This window comes from Cervus canadensis, chromosome 6 (genome assembly GCF_019320065.1).
Source record: "Cervus canadensis isolate Bull #8, Minnesota chromosome 6, ASM1932006v1, whole genome shotgun sequence".
Lineage (NCBI taxonomy): Eukaryota > Metazoa > Chordata > Mammalia > Artiodactyla > Cervidae > Cervus > Cervus canadensis.
Genome location: NC_057391.1, coordinates 78,499,253 through 78,518,137, shown reverse-complemented (window position 1 = coordinate 78,518,137; position 18,885 = coordinate 78,499,253). Strand labels below are relative to the sequence as shown.

Sequence of the window (18,885 nt, the reverse complement as noted above, 5' to 3'; positions counted from 1 at the left end):
GTACTTCCATATAAGTCACATAATTTTAAGTCCAGAAATTTAAAGCTGTAGTTCAGCTAGTCTAATGTACTAGCATAGCAATTCAAGGGTGAGTTTCCCAAAGTCACATGACTAAAAACTTATTTGCAAGAAATAGATAACTTGTTAGAGACAAAGTTAGGATAAGACATAATGTAATAATAACATATAATAGCCAAAATATATTTAGACTTTATTATGTAGTACTCTTCTAAGTACTAGTCACATATTATCCTATTTCATTCCCCTGAGTACTCCACAACCTCAATTTCACTATTATCCTCATTCTCAGATAAAGAAATTGAGATTTGGTGAGGTGTATCAAGCCAGCTAGACTAGGCTAAATTGTGGTAACAAATAACTCTCCAAATCACAAGGGTTTAACATAATCAACTTTTTCTCTCTCGTGCTTTGTGCCAGGAAGGGAGGGAAGCTGACCACCTGTGACCATCAGTGACCACCTTAGAGGTTAAACCACCTTCCCAAGGTCACACAGTTACCCAGTGGTAGACCTGAACTTGAATCCAGCCACACACCCCAGAGATCAGGCTTCTGACCCCTGCGATGCTCTATCACCCAATAAGAGTCTCAGAGAACAAGCCAAACAAAGAGACCATTCTCCCCTGGGTATTCCTTGATTTCCCTGATAAGGACTGACAGTGAGAGAGAACTTAAGTTCCTGGCCCCTTAGGCAGTGGTTGAATATATAACACCAGGAAAAAGGGTCCTTCTCTGAAGACCTATATTCTGTTAGATAACAGTATCAGTAGGATTTTCATCCATATTCTTGTTAATAGTCTCAGCTATTAACAGGGCCCCACCTTCTGTCCTTTAAACTCAACCCAGTGATTCAAAGTAGTTTGAGTGTTTACTACTTATTGATAGTCCAGGAGAGTTATTCCTAGAAAAGTGATCATATTTTCAAAATAACCTATGCTTTTGGTTTAGTGTGCTATGTGAAACCAGAAATATCAGTTACATGTTGCTTTTTATGGCTTGAAAATTACTGGGAATTAGAGGAAAGCCAATATTTCAATTCAATTAGACCCCTGACTTGACTCTAGTTGGTAAAAGTTCCAGTTTAGTGATATGGACTGGATTTAAAGACTGGCAGAGGTCATCGCCATGATTCTTTCTTTCTTCTTCTGCTCTGTTTAGTTGCTTTATCACAGCACTGAATCTTAAAAGGACTTATTTACTGAAGAAGAAGATCCATCTTCTTATGTTGGCCCACCAAGTACCAAGGGTTAGATCACTCATCAGAGATGACAGGACAATCCCCTTAAGTGACCAGAAAGGGGATAATGTTCCAGTAATAGTTTATAACATCGGAGGTATAGGATAATGTTTCATTGGTCCCTAGTTTCTAATTCCTTCCCAGAATTAATATATACCCAGATCCTTAACCTGGCTTCATGATGGGCTAAAAGTCTGCTTCTTTACTTTGAGGCTTAGCCATGTGACTTGCATGGCTAATGTGATGTTACTGAATGTGATGTGAGCAGAGACTTTCAGTATACCTGGATGGTGATGCTCACCCTCCTCCCTTGCCCTCCTGCATCAGATAGCTATTGTTACAAGGAAGGTGAGAGACATCCAGAGCAGAAGGGATGCAACACATAGCTAGAAGTCAAAGATCGTGTTAAGACAGTGGTCCAACTTCACTGTGGTTAAACGTCAGCTGACCTGTAGACTTGTGAGTGAAAAATACATGTTTATTGTGTGCCACTGAATTTGGAGTGATTTACTATGCAAAAAAGTTGTGGCTATTGCTGACTGATACACGGGGCTCTGGGGGAAAAAATGCATTTTCAAAATTGATGAAGCCACAACAAATACCTGGTAACAAGAATCAATAAATTTTAGATGTGGAGTATCCTAGAATCCAAACCTTTTAAAGAATGTAGAAATTCCACCTACACTATTCATCATGTGCTTAAAAATTCTTAAGGTCTATTCTACCAACATTATGTCAGGCAAATCTGTGATCTCTGCGTTTGATTCCAAAGCATGGTCCAATGTGACATCAGCTAATAATACTGTCTCTGAAATTTTTTTTCAGGGTATACAGGAAAATGCTAAGAGTACAGACCTACCAAAAGTTCAAAAGTGGGTTCCCAGGAGCTTATATAAATTACAATAACAAACATTTTCAGAACATCTATGTTATGATCAATCCTAGGTATTTAAAATAAATTATCAATATTCTCAGTCTTAAATTTATTTAACAAAGATGTTGAAATTAAAGCTCAGAAAGGTTAAGTGATTTATCTGAGGACACATAGCTAGTAAGTGGCAAAGCCAGGATTTCTTACCCAATTCTTCTTATCTCCAATGCCCAAGCTCTTTCTATCAAATCTAAGATTCATCTTTTATCCTCAACCAGTGCCTGCCAACGTGCTTTGTAGATAGAAAACACTTAATACTGTTTGCATTGACGGGAAAGTTTAGTTCAGGCCTAAGAGGGTATAGGAGAAAAAAGAGAAATTGATCCAGATAATCAAATTCTCAACCCTCTCAGGGTTTTATTCTGGTCAATGACTGCTGGTATCTTGTGGCTCAGCATATTCCCTCTTGGTCCCAGGGGCTTGACTGGATTTATCTTCTATTGGTAGATCACAGCTTCCAGGTTGGGGGTGGGGAGAGGGGAGGTATACTTTTGTTTTCTTGACTGTTCAGTTCCATCTAACTTCTGGTACCTTTTTTTCCTGAAGAAGAGCAGCATCAATTCCCTGTCATCCTTTAATATGAAGTTCTGTGTCACCAGGGAGCATGCTGGACCTAAGTGGCACTGAGACAATCAATAAGCAGGTGGCCCTTGTCTGACAGCCAAGCCATGCGGAGAAACCACATGGCCAGCTTGACCAGTTCTGCCTGGATGGCTCACGACAACCAGACACCCTTCTTCAAGGAGCCCAAAGCTCAAAGCACTGACAAGCACGTAAAACATCCTTCTAAACAGCAGGAGAAATGGAATCCACTCACTGTACCATAGTGGGTTTTCTCTGAAATGAGGACTATTATGAGGACCGCAGATGTAACTCACTGAAATAGCCATGGGGTGTAAGAGAGGAGGGAGGAGAAGCAATCCTCTGTTTACAAGCTGAAGCCACAGCAGGATGGTAGGAAGAATACTGGTCTGAGGTCCAAGAGAAATGCCAACCTCAGTTTCACTGACTTGCTGTGTTGAACTTGGACAAGTTATTTAACCTCTCTGGACTTTACGTCCCTCATCTCTACAGTGATAGCCCTGGCTGCTAAACTAAAATTTCCAATTCTAAAACATGAGAGACTTCTCTGACTTGACAGACACAAACTTGTGTCTGTGAGGAAAGACTCATAGCAGCAACAGGCTGCTGGGATCCCCTTCTGCCCATCTGCGTTGTGGATCCACGCAGGACGTTCCCTGTGCGGACCAGTGCAAGGTGAGCGAAAGGTGCTGGGCAGGACCAGGGAGTTTTGATGTTTTGAGAAATCATTTTGGACAGATGGCATCAGAAGCCAGACAGAGACATGATCCAAAGAGGCCCTGACACTGCCCTTCTTGGCCAGCTCCATCTCCACTCGGATAGATGGCATGCCTAACAGAAATGACTAACGGCCAATATTAGTTTTGTTTGTGTAAATTAATTACCTGAAAACTAATTTATTTAGCTCTTCCAATTTTTCCTCAGTGGAAGATTAGAAAACTTCAAGAATAGGCAAACTATGCTGCTATTAAAAAAAAAAAAGTCTACCCCAACTTTAGCAAAGAAGGCAGAGTATGCCTCAGGCATGAGGGTCTTTTTTATTGAAGCATTTCATCTTGACTTTGCAATCAGTTGTCTATTTCTAGCTACTAATGACTGTCACTTCCACTCCTGCATTCATTAAAAACCCCTTCTGTTTTGGTGTCTGCGAATGAGTGAAAATGACTCTTTGGACACATCTTATCAGCCCGGAGGCAGGAATCAGAGCTGGCAAATGATAATCATATTTCTTAATCCAAAATAGGCATGCTTCAGTGAGCATGCTCTGTCCCATATGTGTTCCATAAGATCAGGCCATTTCTCACTCTTATTTTTAAAAACACAGAACACTGTTGTTCTAAACTTGTAAATGTTCTCAGCTTCACCTACTGGTTTAGTGAACATTTATTGAGCATCTACAGAGTTCCAGGCACTGATCTAGTTTCTATGGATACAAAAAGCAGGTAAAAGACAAAATCTGTTCCTCTTCATCATGGACTAATAAATTTCAGAAAGATTCAGGGATCTAGTCTGTGTTGGAGATAGCAGAGCCAAGTATGTGTTCCAAAAAAAGCTGGAAATATTAAGGAATATCACTTTCAGAGGCCCTCAGAAGGGGAACCATAAAGGCTTCCTCCCTTTTTCTCCATCCCATTCAATGGCAGGAGCAGAATTTGAGACTCCTTGTACTAGTTATGACAGAATTGCAGTGCCTCCTAATTTGTGTTCAGTTAAAGTTACTTTTGAATCTGTCACAGCCTAGAATGCTTTGGACAAAACGTTTTTAAAAATCCAAATTCAGAACAGCATGGAGGTTCCCCAAAAAACTAAAAATAGAGTTACCATATGATCTTGCAATCCCATGCCTAGGCATATATTCAGAGAAAACTATAATTAAAAAAGATACATGCACTTCAACGTTCACAGCAGCACCATTTTCAAAAGCCAAGACATGGAAGCAAACTAACTGTCCACCTACAGAAGGATGGATAAAGAAGACGGGGTGTGTACATATAAATGTATGTGGAATATTTCTCAGCCATAAAAAAGAATGAAACAATGCTATTTGCAGAGATTATCATACTAAGTGATGTAAATCAGACAAAGACAAATATCATATGGTATTGCTTATATGTGGAATCTAAAATATGACACAAATGAACTTACATACAAAACAGAAACTGGCTCACAGACATAGAGAACAAGCTTATGGTGACCAAAGGGGAAAGACAGGGAGGATAAATCATGAGTTTGGGATTAACACATATATACTACTATACGTAAAACAGATAAACAAAGATGTCCTATTGTATAGCACAGGGGACCATATTCAATATCTTATAATAACCTTTAATGGAAAAGAATCTGAAAAAGAATAAATATGTATACACACACACATATATATACACTTCAATAAATTTTTTTTTAAAGTCCAAACACAGGGGATACAGTAGGTCCCCTACATACAAACCTTCAAGTTGTGAACTTTCAAAGATGCAAACATGTATTCGCCGGTCCAGCCATGTAAGTGAGTCCACACGTCTAGCATACATTGTCACGTGTGCGCATCTTCCACAAGAGGCTGTGCTTTTGTGTACCTTACTGTACTGTACTGGACAGAGAACAATAGACCAGCATCTTTATTTCAAGCCTAGGATGTCCAGAAGCAAGCATAAAAGCAGCAGAGATATTGCTGTTACTGCTAAGAAGTTATTGTACTGTATTTTTAAAGTTACTGTACTTCAAGATTAAAAATGTTTTCTCTATTTTTTGTGTTTTTTTTAAAGTGTTATTTGAGTGAAAAGTATTATAAACCTGTTAGAGAACTGTACTATATAGCCATTTGTGTTGATTGGACACCCAGGCTAAATTTGTTGGACTTATGAACAAATTGGACTTAGGAATGCACTCTCAGCTTGGTACTCATTCATATATAGGGGTCTTACTGTATTTTCCCCATATAACAAGAAATCTGCATGTGGGAGGCTGTGGCATTACTGTAGTTATCCAGTTCTACCTGAATCACCATTTTGGCCATTTCTTCATGGTTTCCAGACAATTACCCCAGCTCTAGACATCACTTCTACGTTAGAGAAGTAGAAGTGTGGGAAGAACCAGGGACTGTTGGTATAGCCATATTTGTTCCTTTCATCCGGAAAAGCATATTCCTTCCCAGAAGATCCAAATAGATCTCTGCTCTTGTCTCATTGACCAGAACAGGGTCACATGGCCACATGTGGTTGCAAAGAAAGCTGGGAAGAGTGTAGTTAGCTTTTCCAGCCTCTTCACCACACGGAAGTATGGGAAGAGGGTAATGGAAATGGGGTGGGGTTCACCAAGTAACACTGTCTACCACTAAGACCTTGTACATTCATGAAGGATGGTTGGGCAGATCTTGATTCATCTCTCATCTGTTCTCTCCATGCAGCCTGTATCACCGTAATTTGTACTCGCATTTCCTATTAGGTTGTTTTTTACTCACCATTTAATCCTAATTGTGAGTGCTCAGTAAATACATATTAATGAATAATTGAATGTGGCGGTGGTGGTTTAGTTGCTAAGTCGTGTCTGACTCTTTCAACCCCATGGACTAGAGCCTGTGAGATCTCCTCTGTCCATGGGATTTCCCAGGCAAGAATACTGGAGTGGGTTGCCATTTCCTTCTCCAGGGGATCTTCCCGACCCATGAATCAAACGTACATCTCCTGCATTGCAGGCAGATTCTTCACTGCTGAGCCACCAGGAAAGTTCTTTTTTTTTTTTTTTTTTCAGGAAAGTTCTGTAATCAAATATATTCATCAGCAAATGAATGAGTAAATGACATGAGTGCTGTATTCTTAAACAACTTTATCTTGGAATCCAGCATTGAATGGGATACTTAATATTTTAGGATCTCAGGGGTAGTGATATCTGGAATTTAAAATAAATTTGGCATTTACACTTTTAAGATAATTCTGCTTTGGAAATATGTTAAATAAGTAGAAATCTCAAGATTTCTTGAATCTTAGCAACAACGTTCAAGGAATTACTAAATAGGCATTTAGGCACTAGTTGAGTCAGGAGCCAATTCCCCAGTATACTGAGCCTAACATCACCCAGGGGCAGTGCTAGGCTGGAAGGATGAAACAGCATTGTTTTGTCTCCTGGAAGTTTATTTTTATGGTTTTAATATTACCATATGTAGTGCTTCATAAATTACTTTTATGGAAAACATTGTTCTTCATTTAACTGAAGAGGAAAAGTAGGCAAGAATGATGTTCTAGGTCAGTGAACAAATAGCTTATTGATGATACTTTAGAGGAAATGACTTTCCCTTGAGCTTGGCTAGAATAGTCAAGTCTTAGAAGGCATCGTCTCTCTTGTAGAAGAATGTATTGTTTGTTTGGAAATATGAGCAGGGCTGGTTCTTTGGGCAAGCCACAGAATAAAGAATCTCTGATTGAGGAAGGTCAGATACAATGTAAATGAGGAAAATGGACACTGACCAATGACACATTCTAGAGACATCAGAGGACCTAAAATCTTTTTTATTATATTCTCAAATTACTGTAATTTGAGTGCATCATCTGCTTCTTATTGGGAACCATCCCCCTTTCACAGATAAGCACACTGATACTTAGGGAGGGTAAACTGTCCAAGGCCAAATGAGATTTGAATAGTGAGATTATTGATAAGAAACCCTGGCAGCCTTGATCTATAGCTGGCTCCCTGGGTCACCAGTGCCAGGGCAGCTCCCAGGGAGGTTTCACTTAACCTAAGGCTTTAGCTGAGTGCAAGGAGAAGCAAAAGATGGGGCCACATCTTGTGCTTAAGAGTTTAATACACAGCGGGGAAGGCAGAAAAATGTTCCCTTCAAAAGATGTCCTCATCCTAATCACTGGAACATGTGACTATTACCTTACATGGAAAAAGACACTTTGCAGATGTAATGGGTTTAGGGCTCTGAGATGGAGTGGTTATCCTGTGTTATCCAGGTGGGATCAGTCTAATTTAATCACATGAGTTCTTGAAAGATGAGGAATTTTCCCAGCTGCTGTCAGAGAGACAGAGACAGAGAGAGAGAGATGACTACAGAAAAGAGGTCAGAGAAATCGGACTTCGCTGGTTTTGAAGATGGAGGGAGGAGCCACAGTCCAAGAGATGTGAGAGGACTCTATAAGCTACAACAAGCAAGGATACAGATTGTCCCCTGAAGCCTTCAGAAAGGTGTGCAATCCTGCCAACACCTTGATTTTAGTGCAGAAAGACCCATTTCAGATTTCTGAGCCCCAGAACTATAGAACAGCAAATGTATGTTGGGTTAAGCCACTAAAATTGTGGTGTAATTTGTTACAGTGGCAACAGTGACCCCTACTCAAGAACAAATGTTTGGAAAAACCGTTATTCTGTATTGCAAAACGGATTAATATTTTCTCCTCCCAGGGAGAAAGTGGGTAGATTACCCACATTCCACTGCTCTCTGCTTTTTCTGCACAGTTTAACTGCCAAACCAATGGCCAACCAGGAACTGTGCCTGTCTGCTTGGGGAAGATGTCAGGGATGAGGACAGGGAAGATGTCTGTCTCTAACCCAAAGTAATTGCTTCCATGACATTTTAAATGCTTCAGTTTTTGGCCTACTGGGACCAATTAGATGAGTGGCTCAGAGGTTATTTCCAGGAGCTTCTTAAATGGGTTACAGCAGCCCACTAATTAACTTCAACACCACAACTACACATGGAAAAACAAATACCCTCTCTTATTTCTCATCTCCAATCTTCCCTTGCCACATTCTTCAGTCTAGCCTACTAAGGAGAATTGGATAAAAAACATCAAGTGGCGACACAATGTAGATAATTAGGTCAGCATAATAACATGCTCCAACTTTGAACATGAAGCCTTCTACAGAAAGATTCTAGTTTCAACATGTACATCACTTTTCCCTTACTCCCCTCAGTAAGGAAAAGTCAATATCTTTGTTTCCAAAGAAAACTGGTCCCTCCAGTATCTTGGAATATCACTATATATTTTTCCTCCTGCAGGGGGAACAAGAAACATAAGACTTGTCCCCCCTCTGCCCCCCACCCCACCCCCACAAGGACATCCCGGACTCTGGAATCATTCATCCTTTCTGAGTCTTCCACACCTTCCCCAACTCCAAGCTGAACAACTGAACCGACCACTGGAACGAATTAGAATCATTCATTTAAATCATCTCCTCAAACACCTGCTGTGGTTCCTTACTGCTACAAAATAAATGCCAAGTTTCCTATTATGGGATTCAAGGTCCTCTATGATTTGGCATCAAACTACCTTTCCAGCATCAGTTCTCCAAACTCTTTTGGTTCCTGGATACACCTACCTGCAAACAATTCTCTGCATTCTCACGCAGTAATAATTCGTCCACCACCGTAACCCACCAGTCCTCATCACACTCCTAGGACCTGTCCAAATCTCCTCTTCTAGGAAATGTCACTTGATTTTTCCAAAATATGCATACATATACATTAAGAATGTCTACATTTTTATTAAAGTATATTTTACTTGGCTTCCTTTGTGTCTCAGACAGTAAAGAATCTGCTTGCAATGTAGAAGACCTGGGTTCAATTCATGGGTTGGGAAGATCCCCTGGAGAAGTGAAAGGCTACCCACTCCAGTATTCTGGCCTGGAGAATTCCATGGATGGAGGAGCCTGGCAGTCCATGGGGTTGCAAAGAGTTGGACATGACTGAGTGACTTTCACACACACACACACACACACACACACACACACACAACACATTTTATTTATAATGTTGTGTTGATTTCTTCTGTACAGAAAAGTGATCCAGTTATACATACATACATACATACACACACACACACACATATATATATATATATATATATTCTTTTTTTAAAATATACTTTCCATTATGGTTTATCATAGGATATTGAATATATCTATATATTGTGCTATATAGTGGGACCTTGTTGTTTAATCCATTCTCTATATAATAGCTCATATGGAACCTATCTATGAAACAGAAACTGACTCCCGGACATACAGAACAGACTTTTGCTTGCCAAGGGGAAGAGGACTGGGGAGGGATGGTGCGGGAGGTTGGGATTAACAAATGTAAGCTACTATATATAGAATGGATAAACAAAATGAATGTCTATATTTTTTATTCCTTTTTTCCATTCAAAGGATGTGAGGTAAGATCCAGAACATAGTGTTTCTCCCTTGCTCCAATGGTACGTGCCATATGCCTCCACTTAGGACTTCTTTTCTGTTGCTGAAGCTTTTCTTCTTTCCCTCTGGACCATAACTTTCTGAAGGAGACAGTTCTCATCTTTGAAGACAAGACCTGGTCTTCCATACCTGGGCCCCATCAAATGGAAAAAGAAAACAGAGGATAACAGTCAGCCCTTCAAACAGGGAGGACTCATCCCTTAATCTCAGGATAATGAGAGAGCCAGCCCTTCAGTCTCCCAGAGCTTCAGAGAGAAGAGAATTTCCAGATGGATCAAGAAGGGCTAGAATGAAATTTCCTCAGCAACTGCAAACCCCACAACACCTAGAGACATTTTAGAGAATTAAAAAAGGAAAGGCAGAGCTGCACCTGAGACCCAGGCAGCCCCAAGCTTCCCTCTCACTTCTGTCCACACCTCTTTGGACAGGGCTGCCTGAAGACTGCTCAGCTGCCTGTCCCCCAAAGCCCCTGTCTGCTTTGCTCAGAACGACTATTGTCCATGCTCAGAAGAACCCAGGGTGGGACCCCCACTTGGTGCTAAACATCTCACTGCAATTGTTGATGATGACAGCACCCTTCCCTCCAGGGGGGAGGGAGATGCTGCAGGACTCCCCCCAGCCCTTCTGACTCTGATTCTGGGCTTGTGGTTCACCTGGCCCAGCCCCACCTGTCCCGAGGGGACCCTGTCTTTTCACTGTTTCCTCGGATGGTGGCCCCACTGCTACTGATCCTGTCGCTTTTCTTTCCAGGGCATTTTCTTCTTTGGTGACATCATTCTTCAGGTTTGATGTCCCCAGATGCTCCAGTGAGCAGAGGAAAGTTACCCCCAGGGAAGGGAGACTGAGACAAGCCAGTAGGCAAAGCCAGGTGACCCAGTCCTAAAGGAGAAACAGGAAGCGAATCATCACTGATCCCAAATATATTTGCACACTCACTAGGAGATGGGTGCTGGAAAACCAGACAAGAGGGTTTTCCTTCCATACTTACCTTTCGGTGTGGAGGTCCCTCAAGGATTTTACATGAGCCTAAGGAAGAAGAGGAACAGTCCCCAAGGGGGCCATGCAGAAGGAGGGGCAGTTACACTGCTGACTTCAGGTAATTCCTGCCTCCACTCCTGAGGGCGCCCATGAACACTGCCCTCAGCAACCTGGGGTCCCCACACTATTGGGGGGAACCCAGGACAACCCTGGCTTGTGCTGCCAGAGGGACAGAAGCAACGATTCTGTTTTGGGTTTTGAGTCTCATGCATCTGAAAAGTGAAACTGTTAGCTGCTTAGTCGTGTCTTTACGACCCCGTGGACTGTAGCCCGCCAGGCTCCTCTGTCTGTGGGATTTTCCAGGCAAGAATACTGGAGTGGGTTGCCATTCCCTTCTCCAGGGGATCTTCCTGACCCAGGGGTGGAACCCAGGTGTCCTGCATTGCAGGCATATTCTTTACCATCTGAGCCACCTGGGAAATCCTCTGATGCGTCTCCTTGCTGATAATTAATGCTGCTCGGAACACCCCAGTAGATGCTTTCTGGAACACTCTTCTGAGTCATGCCAGAGTACCCACCCCCCGCCCTGTAACTGATGCCCAGAGGCTGCTGTCTCTCCTGTAGAGTCTGCATCCTTCCCCTCACTGCATTCCTGCACCATATGTGCCCATGTCCCTTCTTACCTTACCTAAGAAAGAAGCATGACGTCCCCCTGATTTTTCTGCAATGGCTGGTCTCTCCATTTCATTCAATCCAGCCACCAAAGGATTAAACAGAAGGGACTAAGGCACAATGGGTACTTTTACTCACCTTTTTAGGCTTTATAATATTTTATCAACTTTTAAAAATATTTATGAAACTACTTTTTATTAATTTTAAGGAATTACAGTTTATTTCTAAAATTTAAGTGATGATGTAGGCAAAAGCTATCAGCATGGTACCTGGCACATAGATAGTTGCTCCCAATAAATGTTAATTTCTCCTCCTTCAAAACAGACTTAATTTCTTCTTCTATCTGAAGGAAATGAGTAACGACAGAAGATTCTACCACTCCCTTCAGATGCACGTGATTGACCCTTTGCTTTCAGTCCCCCACAGAAGCCTCAGCGGATGGCAGCTGGGGATGAAGAGCCATGCTTTCCAAAGAGCTGTCACTGAAGTCATTTCCTACCTAATGAGCCCACTTCGTGTAGGTTTCCAACTCCATGAAAGAGGTCAGCCCATGAACCGACTCTGAATCACCCCTGGACTCCGTAAGCAGCCTTACTTTTACCACCTTCCATCCCAAGTCCCACCACGTGGCAGGTAAGCAGCAGGAATTTCCTGGCCACTGGTAGCACCTTGCCAAGGTAGTCTGTCTGGAGAAAGGACAAGATTTGCAGGCCCAGGAATAGGTGTTTTTTTATTTCTATGTCCTTTGCCTCCTGCTCCTGAAATCATGACCTGAAAGATAAATTTGTTTTTCATTCCCAAGAAAGTGAGCTATAATACAGTATGTATCCACCTGGTGTAACTCCAATTTTAATCTAAGAAGGAGTGGAGAAACTCTGGGAAGCTTGCGATGCTCTGCTGAGCACACACTGAAAATCTGTGGGATAAACACCCATGAAGGGAAGTGAAAGTGTTAGTTGCTCAGTCGTGTCTGACTTTGTGAGCCCATGATCTGTGGTCTACCAGGCTCCTCTGTCCATGGAATTCTCCAGGCCAAAGTGCTGGAGTGGGTAGCCATTCCCTTCTGCAGGGGATCTTTCCAACCCAGTGATCGAACCCAGGTCTCTCCCATTGCAGGCAGATTCTTTACCATCTGAGCCACCACCCATACTACCTGAAAATAAACCCTGCACATCCCTTGGGAGGGCAGTGGGCTCGTTTGCCAATGACTTCTGTTAACCACACGGTCTAAGTGACTTTTGTAGTCACTATTTTTTGCAATCTCCCTGCAGCTCTTCTACAACTGGAGGGCAAGTGAGGGTCAGACGGAACCTGCAGGCCTATCAGGCAGGACCTAGGAGCACCCACTGGGTGCCCAGCCCCCACCTCCAGGGGAGACAGGGTGGTTGGAGAGTTGTCCATCCTGCAACTGGACAGTCATTCAGCTGCCCACACCCCTTAGCTTTTCTTTTCTTTTTTTTCATTTATTTTTATTAGTTGGAGGCTAATTACTTTACAATATTGTAGTGGTTTTTGTCATACATTGACATGAATCAGCCATGGATTTACATGTGTTCCCCATCCCGATCCCCCCTCCCACCTCCCTCTCCACCCGATACCTCTGGGTCTTCCCAGTGCACCAGGCCCGAGCACTTGTCTCATGCATCCAGCCTGGGCTGGTGATCTGTTTCACCCTAGATAATATACATGTTTCGATGCTGTTCTCTCAAAACATCCCACCCTCGCCTTCTCCCACAGAGTCCAAAAGTCTGTTCTGTACATCTGTGTCTCTTTTTCTGTTTTGCATATAGGGTTATCATTACCATCTTTCTAAATTCCATATATATGTGTGTTAGTATACTGTAATGGTCTTTATCTTTCTGGCTTACTTCACTCTGTATAATGGGCTCCAGTTTCATCCATCTCATTAGAACTGATTCAAATGAATTCTTTTTAATGGCTGAGTAATATTCCTGCAGCTCAATTCCAGAAAAATAAATGACCCAATCAAAAAATGGGCCAAAGCTTTTCAAGTTTAGATAGAGATGCTGTGGTCTATCCTACCCAGCCTTTAGGATGAACTTGAGAGGAGAAGTTTTAAGTAGGGCGTCCGGCCCCTCCCATCTAAATGAAGATTCCCTCCCCTGCTTGTGGTGGGAGGATTTGCAGGGAACTGGAGGTGCAGAGGAGGGACGTAAACAGGAGAAACTGCTGGATTTGAATCAGTGATCACAGCAGTCTGGAAGGGAGAGGGTTTCTCCCCCCAACCCCCACTGCCATCTAGGAAGAAAGGCCATTATAGGGCCTCAAATGATTCACAGGAGTGTGGAACAGGTACATGGCTGGCGGAAACTGGACCAGTTCCAGAGCAGGATCACATCAGAAAGGTCATGTCTCCAGTGGGACTTCCACACAAGCAGCTCTACGGTCTTCGCAGGAGCTTCCCTCTGTGATATTCTTATTACAGCCTGTCGTGAACCCGCTTGTGGTGGGCTGAGTTCTGTTCTCCCCCAAAGTCCTACCTTCACATCTTTACCTTCCAGTAATTCAGAGTGTGGGCTGATGTGGAGACAGGGTCTTTACAGAGGCCATCATGTTAGAATGAGGTCATTAGGGTAGGTCCTAATCTGAATGACTGTGTCCGGACAAAAAAGGAATACCAGACACTGAGACAGGGAACAGGAAGTCCATGTGGAGATTCAGGGAGATGACAGTCATCTGCAAGCTCCGGAGAGCGGCCTGGAGCACATCCTTCCCTCACGGCCCTCAGAAGGAACCAGCCCTGTGGACATCCGGATCCCAAACTTCTAGACGTGGAGCTTTGAGACAGTAAGTTTATGTTGTTTAGGCCACTCCGTCTGTAATACCTTCTTATGGCAGCCCTAGCAAACTTAGCACTCCTCAATGACTTTATAGGTCTGAGGAATTAATTTTTCCAACTCCTTCCATTCAGCATGCAATGAAAACAATTTCCTCTCATGGTCCCTTCCTCTCCGCTGCTCTCTCCCTACAGACATACACACACACACATTCTCTTTCAAGAGAAGATGACTAATTATTTCCAGATTAGACAAAGTGCCATTTGCCAGACTGACTTATTTGACATCTTACATATTGTCTAATTCCCAGGAAGCCACACAGCATACTACTTCAAAACTCTGCCTTTTAAAAAAGCCAAGACCTTGTCTAATGTTAGAGCTGAGAATAAATACCAGATTCTGAGACTAGATTCAGAACCAGAGGTGCAGGAAAACATTATTTCCTAGAATCAGGACTGAGGAGTATTACCAGAGCTGGTTTTTGTTTGTTATAAAACTATCTGTGTGTGCGTGCTTGCTAAGTCACTTCAGATGTGGCTGGCTCTTTGTAATGTTATGGACTGTAGCCTGCCAAGGCTCCTCTGTCCAGGGAATTCTCCAGGCAAGAATACTGAAGTGGGTAGCCATTCCCTTCTCCAGGGGATCTTTCCAAGTCAGGAATTGAACCTGGGTCTTCTGCATTCCTGGCAGATTCTTTACTGTCTGAGGCACCAGGGAAGCCCCCTACACTGAATATAAATTGGTGCAGTCACTGTAGAAAGTAATATGGAGATTTCTCAAAAAAAATAAAAATAGAAATACCACATGACCCAGCAATTCCACTCCTGGGAACATGTTAGAAAAATACAAAAGCACTAATTCAAAGAGATACATGCACTCCAATGTTTGCAGTAACATTATTTCCAATTGCCAAGGTATGAAAGCAAACAAAGTGTTGATCAACAGATAAATTAATGAAGAAAATGAGGTCTATAATACATAACTGAATACGATTCAGCCATAAAAAGAAATTTTGCCATTTGCAGCAATACAGATGGACTGGGAGGGCATTATGCTAAGTGAAATAAGTTAGAGAAAGACAAATGCTATTTGATATCACATATGTGGAATCTAAACAATACAACAAACTAGTGAATATAACAAAAAAGAAACAGATTCACAGATCTAGAAAACTAATGGTTACCAACGGGGGGAGGGAAGGAAGGAGGGGTAAGATAGGGTAAGGGTATAAGAGGTACAAACTATTAGGTATAAAATAGGCTATAAGGATATACAACATAGGGAATACAGCCAATATTTTATAATAACTATAAATGAAGTATAAACTTTAAAAATTATGAATCACTATATTGTAACCTGCAACATATAATATTGTACACCAACTATATTTTCAAAAAACAGTGTGTTTGCTCTGTAAGCACAGCTTCCAAACAAGGCCTGCAGCCCCTGGCCCTTCCTATACAGAGATTTTGATCTGTCACTGCCAAGCTCTAGAATCACTTCTTGAGCAAAGGCCCTGGTCCCTAGGAGTCACTTCCATTCCTTAAAATGCAACTAAGTCAGCCTGGAAGGGAAACCTGTTAACCTATTACTCGCATCCTCCCTAGGATGAGTTAGTCCATCAGATGAGCACGTTATCACCAGAAATAGCCAGAGAGCAGGGCCACCCTAAAGGGCTAGGGACAGTGGGACATGAGGGCTGGGAGGCGGGGGTGGAGTCTGAGGCTTGCATTCTAAAGTGGGCTGTGTGGAAGGGGAAGGGTGAGGGCGGCATGGAAGGGCCCCTCCAGAGCCAGGGGAAGCCTGAGATTACCAGGCCCCTGGGGGTGAAGAGTGTCCAGGAGGGAGGTGAGATGCTGACTTGAGTTGGGGGGGTGGTGAAGTTCTCATCTCAAAAAAGCCTTTCAGAGTAGCTGCATGTGGTTCTTACTTTTGCTTTGTCACAAGGAAATCATGCCCCTTCTGAGGGTATCATTCTCCTTATAAATGACTGTGTTTCTCTGGTAGCTCAGCTGGTAAAGAATCCACCTGCAATGTAGGAGACCCCGGTTTGATTCCTGGGTCAGGAAGATGCCCTGGAGAAGGGATAGGCTACCCACTCCAGTATTCTTGGGTTTCCCTGGTGGCTCAGTTAGTAAAGAATCTGCCTGCAATATGGGAGACCTGGGTTCGATCCCTGGGTTGGGAAGATCCCCTGGAGGAGGGCATGGCAACCCACCCCAGCATTCTTGCCTGGAAAATCCCCACGGACAGAGGAGCCTAGCGGGCTATAGTCTGTGGGGTTGCAAAGAGTTGGACATGACTGAGTGACTTTCACTTTCACAAATGATTGGATGAGCTCCATCATGGAATCCATTTTCGCAGAAAATGTTTAAGACAGACATCCCTTGTGTCCCTGATATCCAAATGTCTCTGTGGGTCTGTTTGGATTTCTGGATGTTTCCAGGCCAGTCCAGACCAGCAGTCCTTCCTCCTGTCTTCAAGATAAATGATGGTTCCCAGGAGAGCGGAGGAGGAAGGAGAAGCACTCCCTGACTTGCCCACCATGTGGCCTTCACCTCTGTGCCCGCCTGCTTCCCTAGGTTAGTGGAGGGTTCAGATGAGACGTACACAGATGCTCTTTCAAAAGCTGGGAGAGGGTGTTGTTGGCCCAGCTCCTATGCCCCACTGCCCTGGAGAGCAGCGAGGTCCAGCCTGAGCCTCAGGGTGGATGAGCTCTGGCATGGGAGGGCTATCCCGCACTGGGCCTTATGGGGAAGGGCAGCACCATTGAAAGTATGGGTGAGCGGCCATAACAAAGAATGAAATAATGCCATTTGCAGCAATATGGAGGGACCTAGAGAGTGTCATACTTAAGTCAGTCAGACAGAGAAAGACAAATACCATATGATATCACTTATATGTGGAATCTAAAAAAATGGATACAAATGAACTTTTATTTATAAAACAAAAACTGACTCACAGACTCATAGAACACAAACTTATAGATACCAAAAGGGGGAAGGTGGCGGGGGATAAATCAGGAGTTTTGCATTAACATGTACACACTATTACATATAAAAGAGATAAACTACAAGGACCTACTCTATAGCACAGGGAACTGTATTCAGTACCTTATAATAACCTATAATGAAAAAGAACCTGAAAAAAGAATTTGAATCAGTTTGCTTTATACCTGATACTAACACAACATTGTAAGTCAACTGTACAGAACAGACTTTTGGACTCTGTGGGAGAAGGCGAGGGTGGGATGTTTTGAGAGAACAGCATTGAAACATGTACGTTATCAAGGGTGAAACAGATCGCCCAGGTTGGATGCATGAGACGTGCTCAGGGCTGGTGCACTGGGAAGACCCAGAGGGATGGGATGGGGAGGGAGGTGGGAGGGGGGGTCGGGATGGGGAACACATGTAAATCCATGGCTGATTCATGTCAATGTATGGCAAAAACCACTACAATATTGTAAAGTAATTAGCCTCCAACTAATAAAAATAAATGGAAAAAAAATAAGAAAAAGAAAGAAAGAAAGAAATAAAAGATATTTTAAAAATATGGATGAGTGCCCTAAAATAGGTCCTTTTTTGTTCCCCAGAGACCTCTTTTTGGACACCAATTACATGCTGTCCTCAGACATTCTCCTGTGACATTTAAGAGCCTGGGGGTGGGGTGGGGGTGCAGAAGGTTCAGGGGAGGGGAATGGCTGAGATGGAGAGAAAGTTATACCACCTGCACTTGTGAGAATGTGTGTGCAGCAGAGAGAGAAAACTTCCATCTGATATGAATTCTAACAGATAAAAAGCCTTTGTCCACACGTAGGTCAGAAATCTGGGGTGTGTGTGTGTGTGTGTGTGTGTGTGTGTGTGCAAACTTGTGACCTCGCAGGGCTAGAAATAAAACTCAGCCGGCAGGTCTTTGGATTCCAGTGGCTCCTCTGGCAGGGAGAGCACAAGAGCTCTTGGGGAGTGTGATGGCAAAGGTGTCACCTCCCCACGGTCACAAAGCCCTTTCCCGTGTCTCCAGCACACGGCGTGGCTGCTCCACGGAGGCCAAGCCAAAGCAGCTCGGGGTGTGAGCCCCGGACACGAGCAAACCACAAGGCGCAAATCAAGCAACACAGTAAGCGGCTGGGAGAAATGTGATTTTTGACAGTGGGAACTATCGATGAGGTAAACACAGCAGCGGGGACTGTGTCCAGAAGACAGAAAGGAGCTGCAGAGCTGCCTGGAGGCTTGAGCATTTGCAGAAGCAGGCGTGACAACCATCCCTGTCTGACTGGGAGGCAACAGAATCTTCCCAGTGACATACCAATTAGGTCCCCTCCCTTCCTCTACCTCCCCCGAAGCTGCCCTATGGCTCAGGCAGGAGCTGATTACATTCCCAACTGTCTGTTCAGAGTTGAAAAAGCTCAAGGACAAAGCATCGGCAAAGACCTTTATTTGACTCAAGTTCATGATATTAAACTTTTTTTCCTACATTTT

At 43.2% G+C, this 18,885-nt stretch overlaps 1 protein-coding gene across 15 annotated transcripts in view; it reads right to left on the bottom strand.

Moving 5' to 3' along the window:
* Positions 1-18,885, bottom strand: part of RGS6 (regulator of G protein signaling 6) — a 589,904-nt gene that overhangs the window by 184,154 nt on the left and 386,865 nt on the right. The gene's annotated exons all lie outside the window — the stretch shown is intronic.